Raw genomic sequence first — 11,869 nt, 5'->3', positions numbered from 1 at the left:
ACCATGACTTTAAAATGCTGTTTGACCTAAAGTAAGGGGGAAATGGAAAGGAGAAATGAGTTTATATGGCTACGAGTTTCTAAAAAAGAGTCTGGAGGCTGGCAGAAGGTTTGCCCTCATGCACAACTGAGCAGAGTCAGAGAGACAGATAAAGCAGATACAACCCCCAGATATTGGTTCCTTTGAGGGCTAAAGAGACCCATGGGAGTTATGGTCATGGCCGATGGGGTTAACTACCAGGGCAGATGGCCCCTCTTTGGAAATGGTGTTTATGTGTGATGAATCTGGACTCAGATGGGATCTCCCTTCATAAGTCTTTCATGCTAATGTGCTGGAGGTGCAGTTAATGTTGGGGTTTAAGATATATTTAGGGGATTTGAATCTCTGGACTGACAATGTGATAGCCAGATCCTGAGCCTCAACAGACTCCAGCACCTACAATCTGATTTATTGGACTTACCACACTCAGCTAAGATGGAGGTGAAGGACAACCACCACACCATGGAGCCTAGAGTGATTACAACTGAAAATGGGAGGATTGCATCCAGCATCCAGGTGGAATCTGAGCCTCCTCTTGACATAAAGGTGCAATGGACACAACCAATCCAGTGTCCACATAGAAGAGGTGGCATTGGATTGGGAAAAGTGGACATAATGGACAAAGGGTATGGGGAAAGGCAGGAAGAGATGAGAGGTGGAGGCGTCTTCGGGACATGGAGCTGCCCTGGATGGTGCTTCAGAGGTAATCACCGGACATTGTAAATCCTCACAGGGCCTACATGATGGAATAGAGGAGAGTATGGGCCATGATGTGAACCAATGTATATGAGGTGCAGAGGTGCCCAAAGATGTACTTACCAAATCCAATTGATGTGTCATGATGATGGGAACGAGTGTTGTTGGGGGGGGGGGGAGAGGGGGGGTGGGGGGGGTGGGGTTGAATGGGACCTCACATATATATTTTTAATGTAATATTATTACAAAGTCAATAAAAAATAAAAAAATTAAAAAAAAAAAAAAAAAAATATATATATGTGAGGTCCCATTCAACCCCACCCCCCCACCCCCCCTCTCCCCCTCCCCAACAACACTCGTTCCCATCATCATGACACATCCATTGGATTTGGTAAGTACATCTTTGGGCACCTCTGCACCTCATATACATTGGTTCACATCATTATGTTAGCCATATTTTGATTGGACTTGTATTTGTCATATTTTGTTTGTTTGTTTTTTTTCCCCTTCTCTTTTTGTCTTTTTTGTTGCTCTTACACTCTCCTCCAACTCTTCCTGCCCTGTTTTTTCCTTTTTTCCTGCAGAATTCCCTTTAGAATTTCTGGAAGGGGAGGGTTCTTGTTGGCATACTCTTTCAGTTTCTGTTTATCTGTGAATATTTTGAACTCTCCAACATTTTTGAATGCTGGTTTATTTGGATAGAGTATTCTTGGTTGGACATTTTTTTTTTAAAGTACCTTGACTATATCATACCACTACCTTCTTGCCTCCATGGTTTCAGATGAGAAATCAGCACTTAATGTTATGGAGCTTCCCTTGTATGTGATGGTTTTCTTTTCTCTTGCTGCTTTTAGAATTTTCTTTGTCTTGAGCATTGGATAATTTAACAAGTATATGTCTTGTGGTGGGCCTGTTGGAGTTTATGATGATTGGGTGTGCATTGTGCTTCTTGGATATGTACATCTGTCTCTTGCAGTAGATTTGGGAAGTTTTCAGCCATTATTTCCTGCAACACTCCTTCTGACCCCTTTCCCTTCTCTTCTCCTTCTGGGATGCCTATAATAGGTATGTTTGAGTGTTTTGCATTGTCATTCAGGTCCCTAAGTCCTAGGTGGATTTTTTTCTATCATTTTATCAATCAGTTCTACAATCTGTTTGATTTCTGATGTACTGTCTTCCACATCACTAATTCTCTGCTCTGCCTCTTCAAGTCTGCTGATATTTGCTGCAAGTGTATTTTTGATTTCTTGAACTGTGGTGTTCATTCCCATCATATCTGTTATTTTTTTGGGTATGTCTGCAATTTCCCCTCCAAGTGTTGTCTTCATGTTGTTAACCTCTTCCTTTACTTCATTAAATTTGTCAGTGATAAATGTTCTGAGATCTTTAATTACTTGTGCGAAGTACTGCTCCCCTTCCTGGTTTTTAGTTTGTTCATAGGATTCAGCCATGTTTTCCTGATTACTGGTTTGGTTTGTAATTTTTTGTTGCTGTCTAGTCATCATTTTATCTTGATGGGTTTAATCAGTTCCTTAGCTTCTTTGTCTAGTCTTGGGAATTAATTAGCTGTTGTTTTTGCGTAAGTGTTATATCTTCTCTTTGTCACTTTGTTCTTCTTATTCTAATTTCCTATTGCTGGTTGAGTTCACTTTAAAGGAAAGTATTAGGGCCAGAGAAAGGCAATTGTGTAAGCAAGGAAAAAGTGTAAAGTAGTTTTGGTGATAAATGTTAACAGAGCAACAATATGAGATCTGGGAGGATGGATATTAGATTCATGTAAGTTGTGTAGAGTTATAGCAGTAGGTAGAGTACCTATAATGAGGTAGTCAACTGAATATGGGAGGAATATGGTATGAATTAAAAAGTTAGTGTTTTCATGAGAGAGGGAAAGAGAAAAGAAAGGCAATAGTTTCAAGAGTGGATAAAAGACAGAAAACAAAACAAAGGTATTAGAAATTAAGAGTTAGACACATTGGGGATCAAAGAAAGGGAGGTGGAATATAGGAGAGACAGTAGATGATGGGGGATATCAAGATGTAGGGGAAAGGGGATAGTGTAGGTAGCCAAAATCAATTCACACAGAAATGAGGCAGTGGAGGATGAGGAAACACCGCAAATGTGAGGTGTTCCCTCCAGCACCTATTGTATAATTAAGATAAAATAAAATAAGAAGAAAATGAGGGATGAGAGAGAGAGAGAGAAAAAAAAGAGAAGAAAGGAAGAAAGAAAAAGGGGGTTGGTAAAGGGAGGGGAAGAAGTAGGGAAATTAAAAAAAAGATATAGATCAACCACAACAGCAACAAGAAAAATAAAAACCCTAAGTAACTGAAACAAAAAAAAAGGCTTTGGGGGATATGCTGGGAGAAAAGAATAGGAGATAATGCAATGTTAGCAATCAGGACATTAAAAAATTAAAAAAAATAAAATAAAAACAAAACAAAACAAAAAAGAAAAAACACAAATGTTGAGGGCTAGGACATTCAGGGACCTCAGATAGACCTCAGGGCATGATGGATTCAGGGATGGAATGTCTGAGATATTGAAGACCCAAAGAGGTGTGCGTCTCTGGGGTGTGGGCCATCAGGGTCTAAGGGACCCACACCTGGCAACCTCAAATCTGGTCAACAGGGAGCCTGGGAGCACTGCAGTGCAACACAGCCTTCAGGGATCCCCACAGCTGGGTGCCAGCCCTATGGGAGAGGTCACATCTGCAAACTCTATCCTATATGTCTGAACCCCACAATTCACTCACTCACTTGGGTCTATTCTGTGGGTGTATCACCAATTTGACTTCAGGACACCTCCCACCCTGTAAGCCCCCAGAATGGCCACCTGGGGGCACCTCTACATGCAGCCAATTTAATGATACAGATCAGTAGCCAGTCCTGGGGGTGGGGCTCCAGCCAGAAACACTGATAACAGAGTCCAAAACCTAAATTCCCACGCTTTGCAAAATATTCCCCTAATCGGCTTCCAGACGTCTCCCACCCTGCTAGCCCCTGAAATAGCCTCCTGGTGACGTCTCTTTTTTGCTAACAATTTAAGGCCACTGCAGATCAGCAGCCAGCCTTGGAGGGTCAGCGCTCTAGGCAGAAGTGCTATTATTTGTGTCCACAATCAAAAATTCTCCGCTTCACAATAAAACTCCCGTTTGTCTCCCCAAATCGGTCTGCGAAGGCCTCCTGTCCCATTAGCCCCCCAATAACCTGCTCAGGGTTTATGAATTCCCCAGTACCACAGAGCTTCCAGAAATTGCTGCTGCAGCACTGGTGCCGTGGCTCCACCCACCCCAGGAGGGAGTGTCTCACGCGCAGCTCCCACCTCCATGTAATAGAGTCTCAATTATATCTTATACATGAATTTTCTCTGTTACCTTAACACCAAATCAATGTCCAGACACCTCCTGCCCTGTAAAAATCCCAAAACAGCCTGGTCCCAAAGAACCTCCAACGCTGCCCAGCCACTTCTTTGCAGGAGAGAATCTCAGGTACGCTCACTCAGCCACCATCTTGCCTCCCTCTCCTCGGTGTATACATTTTGGAACCCCATTTCCCCCAGAGCTTGAGATTTCCTGGCAGTGGACACGTGCCCAGAAGTGCATTTGGTGGGTTTCGGCAGGATTGGAATATACTTCTTGAAAGCACATAGATTATTCTCCAAGAGAGACCAAATGCTAGGTCATGGAAAAATTCTCAATGAACTCAGAATGACTGTAAATATAAAAAGTAATTTCTCTGACCACAATAGAATATAGCTGGAAATCAGTAACGGTGAAAGAACCAAATTAGGCACAAAAATGTGGAAGTTAAACAACACACTCTTAGACAAATGTTGGATCAAGGAGTAAATTTCAAAACAAATCAATAACCACTTTGAAATAAATGAAAATGACAACACAACATATCAAAACTTATGCAATGAAGCAAAAGCTGTATTGAGAGGGAAATTCATAGCCATAAATGCACATATCAAAAAAGAAGAAAGTGCTAAAGTGGAAAACTTAAATGCACAGCTCAAGGAATTAGATAAAGAAAAGCAAACTAACCCTAAAGGAAATAGAAAGTAGGAAGTAACAAAAATTACAGTAAAACTAAATGAAATAGAAAATAAGAAAACACTAGAAAAAATAAACAAAACCAAAAGCTGGTTCTTCAGAAACACCAATAAAATTGACAACCCCTTAGCTAGACTAACAAGGAATAAAAGAGAGAAGATGCAAATACACAAAATAAAAAATGAGGTAGGGAATATCACCATTGACCCCACAGAAACAAAGAGTATCATAAGAGTATCCTTGACAAATTATATGCAAACAAAAGGATAATTTAGAGTAAATTGAAAAGTTCCTGGAAACACGAAAGCAACATACATTGATGAAAGAGGAAATTCATGAATTAACAGGCCAATCACAAGTAAAGAAATAGATTCAGTCATCCAAAACCTCCCAACATAGAAGAGTCCAGTACCAGATATTTTCATAAATGAATTCTACCATTCAGGAAAGAACTAAAAACAATGCTGCTTAAACTCTACTGAAAAATAGAAGTAGAAGGAACATTGCCTGACTCATTCTATCATACACATTTGTTTAATGGATTGTTCTGCCCAAGCTGTGTGAGTTTGACAGGCTAGTGGAAAATCACTTGACCATACCTGTGAGAGTCTGTTTCTGAACTATAAATTTGGTTCCATTGGTCTATTGTGTCTGTCTTTAGGCCAGTACCATGTTGTTTTTACTACTATAGGTAGGTATTATGATTTAAATTCTGGAGGTGAGGGTTCAGTTTTCCTTTTTATGATGTTTCTGGCTATTCAGGGCTCCTTACACTTTCAAATAAATTTAATGATCGTGTTTTCAATTTTTTCTTTAATGCTGGTGGAATTTTTATCAGGATTGCATTAAATCTGTATATCCATTTGAGTAGAATATGTATTTTAATGATGTCAATTAGTCTTACAATCCATGAGCATGGAGTGTTCTTTAAAATTTGTTTTAACATTGGGTTGCAGTTTTTTTAATACAAGTGCTTTACATCATTGGTTAAATTAATTCCTGGCTATTTGAGTTTTATCTGTCATATTTTATTTTCATCACTCTTTTGACACTTTTAGTTACTTTTATTGATAAAATCTTCATATTCTAGACTCTCTTCCAGGCCCCTCTCTCCTGTCTTTTCTTTTCAGGCTTTAGCACACCCTTTAATATTTCCTGAAATCCTGGTCTCTTGCTTAGAAATTCTCTCAGTTTCTGTTTATCTGGGAATATTCTAATTTCACCCTTATTTTTGAAAGACAGTCTTGCTGGATAAAAGATTCTTGGCTGGAAGTTTTTCTCTGGTAGTATCTTAAATATATCATACCATTGTCTTCTTGCCTCCATGGTTTATGGTGAGAAATCAGTACTTAATCTTATTGGATATCCTTTTTATGTTATGCATTGTTTTTCTCTTGCTGCTCTCAGAATTCTCTCTTTGTCTTTGGCCTTTGAATTTCTGATGAGTATATGTCTTGGAGTTGGCCTGTTTGGATTTTTTTCTGATGGGAGTACATTGTGCTTCCTGGGCAGAGATATGTATATCCTTCAATAGGTTTAGGAAATTTTTTACCATTATTTCTTTAAATATTCCTTCTTCTACTTTTCCTTTCTCTTCTCCTTCTGGGATACCCAAGACACAAATATCTGCATGCTTTTTGCTGTCATTTAGTTCCCTGAGACCTTGTTCAATTTCTTCCATTCTTTTCTTCATCTGTTCTTTTGTAAGTCCACTTTCAGAGGCCATTTCTTCAAGTTTACAATCCTTTCTTCTGTTTCCTCAAATCTACTATTATATGATTCCAATGATTTTGTAATTTCATTGATTGCACCTTTCATTCCTATAAGACCTGCTATTTTTCTATGTATGCTTTCAAATTCTTCTTTGTGCTCATCTAATATCTCCTTAATATTCTTAATCTCTTTAGCCATCTCATTGAACTTATTAAGGATATTTGTTTGAACATCTATAATTAGTTGTCTCAACTCCTTTATGTCATCTGGAGGCTTATCTTGTTCCTTTAACTGGGCCATACCTTCCTGTTTCTTGATGTGGATTTAATTTTTTCTTGGTGTCTTTGCATCAGGCTTACTGGAGTATTTATTCTTGGTGCAGGTTTTCTCTTTCCTTTATGGCTTCATATCATTCCTTCTTTGCTGGTTATGCAGTAGAAGCCAAACATGTAGTTGGTGCTGTAAGCTGTGGAGGCTCAAGCTGACCTCATTTCACCAGGGACCAATGAAGCTTCTTCCAACTTTTTCCTTTGCTAGGGGTAGGGACAGAGTCACAGCTATGTGGAATAATTCAAGTCACACAGGCCTAGACTGTAGTTGCCCAGAGAGTGATGAACCTTCACATCCCTTTCTCTCCTTCCTGGGGCAGGGATGGAGCTGCAGGTGTGGGCAGCAATCTATTCGGTGTGGGTCCAAGATGACCACAGTGCCCTGGTAGACTTCTGATTTTCAGTCTATGCCAGCTAAAGTTCCCTGTAGTTACTGTATTGGCGGGTGCAGGGCTCCTGAGCCTCCTCCCTGCCAGTGGCAGGGCTGAAGCCTAGGCTAGGGTTGCAGGCTGATCTGTGTGAAAGAAACTGGTTCCTGTGGACACTGAGAGCTTCAGTAATACTGGCTTCCCCTCAGGCTGGGGTTGGAGTCAGAATGGCAGCAACTGGCCTCTTTCTGACTTGGGCTGGTTCTCACACCAGCTGTTCCCAAGGTTATCTCTTAGCCAGCCAAGTCTACCAATCAGTGGCTGAAATCAGAAGCCAACCACCTCCTCCTCCCCTGTTCTGGGAAATGGAGCTTCCAATTCCCATCACAGAGCAGTGCCTGTGGCAACTCCTGATGCCAGAGCAGGACAATCACCAGCCTCCGTGGGTTGGCTGATAATTTCCCAGAGAGGCTGGCATAGGTCCCTTCATTTTCCTCCCTGCTGGAGGTGGCACTGGGCCTAGTCTAGACCTGCAATATAATCTGGATGGGAAGAAGCTAGTCCCCACCAGCACTAGGATTTTCCACCTGCCTTGCTTCCACTCATGACAGGTGCAGAATTAAGATGGCAGCTCCCAGTCTCTTTCTGACCCAGACAGGCTTCAACCTTAGCTTTTCTCAGGATCATACTTAAGCCTGCTGAATTTCCTCATTATAGCTGAAATTGGTGCCCAACCATCTCTTTCTCCCCTGTTTTGGGGAAGTGGAGCTTTCAATTCCAGCCACAGAACAGCTCTGGAGGCGGCTTGTGCCTCCAGTGGAGGATGGGCACTGGCCTCCTGGTAAGACTACTTACAAGTCTTCTCTGGAGATGGGCTGCTCCTCCTTCCACTCCTTCAAGGACATTGTAGATGCCCTTCTGGCCTCCTGGAGCCCCCAACAAGGTGTTTCAGCTAGCTCCAGATAGCTCTGGGTGTTTGTTAACTGCTCTGTAGCAGGAGCTGACTCTAGGAGCTCCTTACTCTGCTGCCATCTTGCTGGTTCTCCATATCTCACAGTTTTAATTTGCGTTTCCTTAGTGACTGGTAAAATCGAACATATTTTTCCCATTTTTACTAGCCATTTGGATATTCTTTTTGGTGTGCACGTTTTTTTAATGCACTTTTCTTTTGTGTTGTCTTTTTTCTTATTGTTTTGTAGTCAGAATCTTAGTATTTGTAGGTTTATGAATCCTTTCTTGAAAATATGTATCACAAATATCCTTTCTTACTCTATTTTTGCCTTTTCACTCCCTCGATAGTGTTTTTATTATTTTGAGAAGTTCTTAATTCTACTGTTGTCCAAATTATAATATTTTCCTTTTATGATTTTTTTTATGTCCTGCTTAAGAAATTTTTGCCTGCCCCAAGGTCATGAAAATATTCTCCTTTAATTTCCTCTGAATGTATTACTGTTTTAACTTTCATATATAACCTATTTGGAATTGAATTTTTAGATATTTAATCACTGTTTATATCTCTTCAGTGAATTTACTTTTTATGCCCTTTGACCATTTAAAAAAAATAGATTTGGTCTTTAAAACACTGATCTGTAAGCACTTTTAATTCATTATATATATATATATATATATATATATATATATATATGAATTATTTTTTATTTATTTCTCTCCACTCCCCCCCCCCCAGTTGTCTGCTCTCTGTTTCCATTCACTATGTGTTCTTCTGTGACCTCTCCTATCCTTATTAGCAACACCAGGAATCTGTGTTTCTTTTTGTTGTGTCAGCTCTCCATGTGTACTGCGACATTCTTGGGCAGGCTGCACTTTCTTTCACGCTGGGCGGCTCTCTTTATGGGGTGCACTCTTTGCACGTGGGACTCCCCTAAGTGGGTACACCCCTGTGTGGCACAGCATTCCTTGCATGCATCAGCACTGCACATGGGCAAGTTCCACATGGGTCAAGGTGGCCGGGGATTTGAACCATGGACCTCCCATGTGGTAGGCAGACGCCCTATCTATTGGTACACAGGATGGAGGAATAGAGTATGGATTAGAGTGGATTTACTGCTATTCTACTATGGAACTACTGTGATTAGTAATAGAAGAAATTGTAGCATTGATGTGGAGAAAGTGGCCATGGTAGCTGCTGAGGATAGGGAGAGGGAAGCAGAGATATGTGGGGGCATTTTCAGGACTTGGAGTTGTCTTGGGTGGTACTGCAAGGACAGATGCTGGACATTGTATGTCCTGCCATGGCCCACTGGGTGGACTGGGGGAGAGCATAAACTACAATGTAAACCACTTTCCATGTAGTGCAGCATGTTTAATTTCTCTGGCCAAAACCTTCAGTACAATGTTGAATAACAGTTGTTGCAATAGATACGCTTTCTTAATAAAATTAAGAGGGAAGTTTCAGTTTTTCTCCATTGAGTATGTTACCTTGTGTGTTTTATTAAAATATGTCCTTTATGACGTTGAAATACTTTTTTTTTTTACTTTTAGTTTTCTTTATGTTATCATCAAGAACTGGACTATAGTCAGGGCATATAGCTCAGGAGTTTGGTCCCTTGCCTACTATGAAATTTTTGCTCCCCAGAAGGACAGAGTTGGACTCAAATGTGATTTCCCCATACATGGCTCTTCTGTCCTTCTATTTGAACCTACAATTTGTGCTAGGGTTGGTCTGTGTACATCCAAGAGACTTAAATCTTGGGGTTGTCCATGTGTCAGCTTGGTCCTGAATCTCAATGGAGTTGCAACACCTACTCTCCAGTTCATTGGACTCACTCAGGAAAACAAGGAGGAGATGATAGACAAACAACATACCAAGGAACTGAGAATATCTACAACTGCAAGCAAGAGAGTCCCATCCATCATCCATATGGCAGCAAAGGCCCCCTCAATTAAAGGTGAAGTGAGCATTACCATCAGAGTCCTCAGGATTGGGGCACTAACTATGGACTAAAGTAGACTTACTAGCTTTCTACTATAGACTTATTGTGATTCTAGCAAAGGCAGCAAAACCACTGACATGAAGGCATTGGCCACTGGAGATCCTGGGGTTAGGGAGAGGGAAAAACAGGTGTAATATGGGGACATTTTCAAGACATGAGAATCATCCTGAATGATATTACAACAGATACAGGTCATAACCTACATAGGTGGGTGAGAGAGTGTGAACTACAATGTAAACTACAATTCATGCTTAGTGGCAATACTCCAAAATATGTTTATCAATTACAATGAATGTACCACACTAATGAAAGATGTCAATGTGGGAAAATGTAGGAAGTGTGGGGAGTTAGGCATATGGGAACCCTCTATATACTTTATGTAACATTTATGTAATCTAAGCATCTTTAAAAAATAAAAACAAAAATAAAAAGAATGGGTCCAGGGACTCTGGGAGAAGATGGTGTCAGAGAAGGTCAGCCAGAATGCAGTACACAGACAAAAAGGAGGGGAAAGAGAAGAAGCTGCCTGAAGGAGTTCCTATGGGGATCTGCAGACCAGGAAGTGCAATATGCATTATCAAGGAGGGATTGGGGACAGAGAGATTAAGAAGATGAAAAGAAAACTGTGAGTTATTCTTCCTCATGGCTCAGATGGAGTCCATTTCCCAACACTGAGAAACACAGTGCTGCTAAAACTTGTGGCTTACTGTGGTCAACTGAGAGGATATGGATATATTCCTCCCATGGAAGATGGAGGGTACAGAAGAGGGTTAAATGTGGTTTCTCTTTCATAAGGTTAAATAATAAGGCCCAACTTAAAATTGTAGGCTTGGTAAATCAAGTCAGTGGAACGTGAAGACCCACTTTTGTGGAATGATTTGCCAAAGAGTGCTATCTGCAGGCAGGTCAGAAAAGTGAAGGAAGAAAAGACTTTTCTCTCATCCTTAGTCCACCTCATTGTGGATCTGGTCTATACCAATTAGTGGGTTCCTGGCCCTGTTTTCATAACTTGAACAGGGTAATCATAAAGTTTTTGGGGAAAAAAAATTGATCCCCAAGTAAAGAAGAGTTGTGAAACAAAACCACTAGGCAGGATAGAGAAATTAATCATCACAGTAAATTCACCAACATAATCAGATACTTATTTTTTTTTAAATACCTTAGGAGATATATATATATATATATACACACACACATATATATATAAAGATTTATTTATTTATTTTATTTCTCTCCCCTCCCGACCCCACCCCCCGGTTGTCTGTTCTCTGTGTCTATTTGCTGTGTCTTCTTTGTCCACTTCTGTTGTTGTCAGTGGCTCGGGAATCTATGTTTCTTTTTGTTGCGTCATCTTGCTGTGTCAGCTCTCCATGTGTGCGGCACCAGTCCTGGGCAGGCTGCTCTTTCTTTCACACTGGACTTTCCTTGCACAGCACACCCCTTGCGTGTGGGGCTCCCCTACGTGGGGGACACCCCTGCGTGGCAGGGCACCCCTTGCATGCATCAGCACTGCACATGGGCCAGCTGCACACTGGTCAAGGAGGCCCGGGCTTTGAATCATGAACCTCCCATTTGGTAGAAAGACGCCCTAACCACTGGGCCAAGTCTGCTGCCCAGATACTTAGAAATCAGCAAAACATTAGAAGCCACACTAAGAAACAAGAAGAGATGGCCCAGCCAAAGGAACAAAACAAGAATCCTGACTAGACACAGACT

Source organism: Dasypus novemcinctus, chromosome 22, assembly GCF_030445035.2.
Source record: "Dasypus novemcinctus isolate mDasNov1 chromosome 22, mDasNov1.1.hap2, whole genome shotgun sequence".
Taxonomy (NCBI): Eukaryota; Metazoa; Chordata; class Mammalia; order Cingulata; family Dasypodidae; genus Dasypus; species Dasypus novemcinctus.
Note: the sequence above shows the minus strand (reverse complement) of the source record.